A 2,227-nucleotide genomic window follows, 5' to 3' on the forward strand; every position below is an offset into this window, starting at 1 on the left:
ACAGTGTTCTATAGGGCAGAGAACGGGGGTCCCAGCCCCCCGACTCTCTATGGGGCGGCCATGGGGGTCGCAGCCCCACTCTGGGGCAGGGAATAGAGGTCTCAGCCCCCCAAGTCGCTGTGGGGCAGGGAACGGGGGTCCCAGCCCCCCAACATTCTATGGGGCAGGGAAGGGGGGTCCCAGCCCCCCAACATTCTATGGGGCAGAGAATGGGGGTCCCAGCCCCCCAACATTCTATGGGGCAGAGAATGGGGGTCCCAGCCCCCCAACATTCTATGGGGCAGGGAAGGGGGGTCTCAGCCCCGCTATGGGGCAGGGAGTGGGGGTCCCAACCCCCCCAGGTTGCTATGGGGCAGAGAATGGGGGTCCCAGCCCCCCAACATTCTATGGGGCTGAAGATGGGGGTCCCAACCCCCCCAGGCTGCTATGGGGTGGCCGTGGGGGTCCCAGCCCTACTCTGAGGCACGGAATGGGGGTCCCAGCCCCCCAAGTACCTATAAGGCAGAGAATGGGGGTCTCAGCCCCGCTGTGGGGCAGGGAATGGGGGTCCCAACCCCCCCAGGTCGCTATGGGGCAGAGAATGGGGGTCTCAGCCCCCCAACATTCTATGGGGCAGGGAAGGGGGGTCCCAGCCCCCCAACATTCTATGGGGTAGGGAATGGGGGTCCCAGCCCCCCAACATTCTATGGGGCAGGGAACGGGGGTCCCAACCCCCCCAGGTCGCTATGGGGCAGAGAATGGGGGTCCCAGCCCCCCAACATTCTATGGGGCTGAGGATGGGGGTCCCAACCCCCCCAGGCTGCTATGGGGTGGCCGTGGGGGTCCCAGCCCTACTCTGAGGCACGGAATGGGGGTCCCAGCCCCCCAACATTCCATGGGGCAGGGAATGGGGGTCCCAGCCCCCCAACATTCTATGGGGCAGAGAAGGGGGATCCCAGCCCCCCAAGTACCTATGAGGCAGACAAGGGGGGGTCTCAGCCCCGCTGTGGGGCAGGGAGCGGGGGTCCCAGCCCCCCAACATTCTATGGGGCAGGGAGCGGGGGTCCCAGCCCCCCAACATTCTATGGGGCAGGGAGCGGGGGTCCCAGCCCCCCAACATTCTATGGGGCAGGGAGCGGGGGTCCCAGCCCCGCTGTGGGGCGGCCGGGGGTCCCGTGTCCCCCCCCGTAACCGGAGCCCCCGGCAGCAGCTGCCGCTCGGCGCCCCCTCCCCCCGCCGGGGGGGTCCCGGTGACCCCCGGCCTGAGGTCACGACCCGTCACCCCCCCGGTGACACCCAATCCCTGTTTGCGCCGCGGGGGGGGACGGGGATCCGGTTGCGGGGACCCCCCGGGGGGGGACGGGGGGACAAGCCGGGGGGGGGACATGGGGACAAGGTGGGGGGGACAATGGGGGGGTCGTAGGGACAAGGGGGGACACATGGGGACAATGTGGGGGGGTGGGGACAAAGCTGGGGGGACTTGGGGACGATGGGGGGGTTGTAGGGACAAGGGGGACACATGGGGACAAGGGGGGGACGTGGGGACAAGGTGGGGGGGACATGGGGACAATGGGGGGGCTGTAGGGACAATGGGGGGATGGGGGGACAACGGGGTCATAGGGACAATGGGGGGGACATGGGGACAAGGGGGGGGACATGGGGACAAAGGGGGACATGGGGACAAGGGGGGGGACATGGGGACAAAGGGGGACATGGGGACAAAGGGGGACATGGGGACAAGGTGGGGGACATGTGGACAAAGGGGGACATGGGGACAATGGGGGGGACATGGGGACAAAGGGGGACGTGGGGACAATGGGGGGGACATGGGGACAAAGGGGGACGTGGGGACAATGGGGGGGACATGGGGACAAGGTGGGGGGACATGGGGACAAAGGGGGACGTGGGGACAATGGGGGGGACATGGGGACAAGGGGGGGGTTCTGTCAACAAGGGGGGACACACTTGGGGACAAGGGGGGGGGACACATGGGGGGACACGGCGACAAGGAGGGGGACGTGGTGACAATGGGGGGGTCACAGGGTGACAAGGAGGGTGGGGTCTCGCCCCCCACCCCCACCCATCCATCAGGGCCAGAAATAACCCGGGGGGTGTCAGTGACACTGGGGGGGGGGGCGACAAGTGACACTGGGGGGGGGGCGACAAGTGACACTGATGGGGGGGGTGACAAGTGACACCGGGGGGGGTGACGCCCCCGGGGGGGCGGGGCCGGGGGGGCGGCCCCTCA

Source organism: Caloenas nicobarica, chromosome 38, assembly GCF_036013445.1.
Source record: "Caloenas nicobarica isolate bCalNic1 chromosome 38, bCalNic1.hap1, whole genome shotgun sequence".
In the NCBI taxonomy this organism is placed as follows: Eukaryota; Metazoa; Chordata; class Aves; order Columbiformes; family Columbidae; genus Caloenas; species Caloenas nicobarica.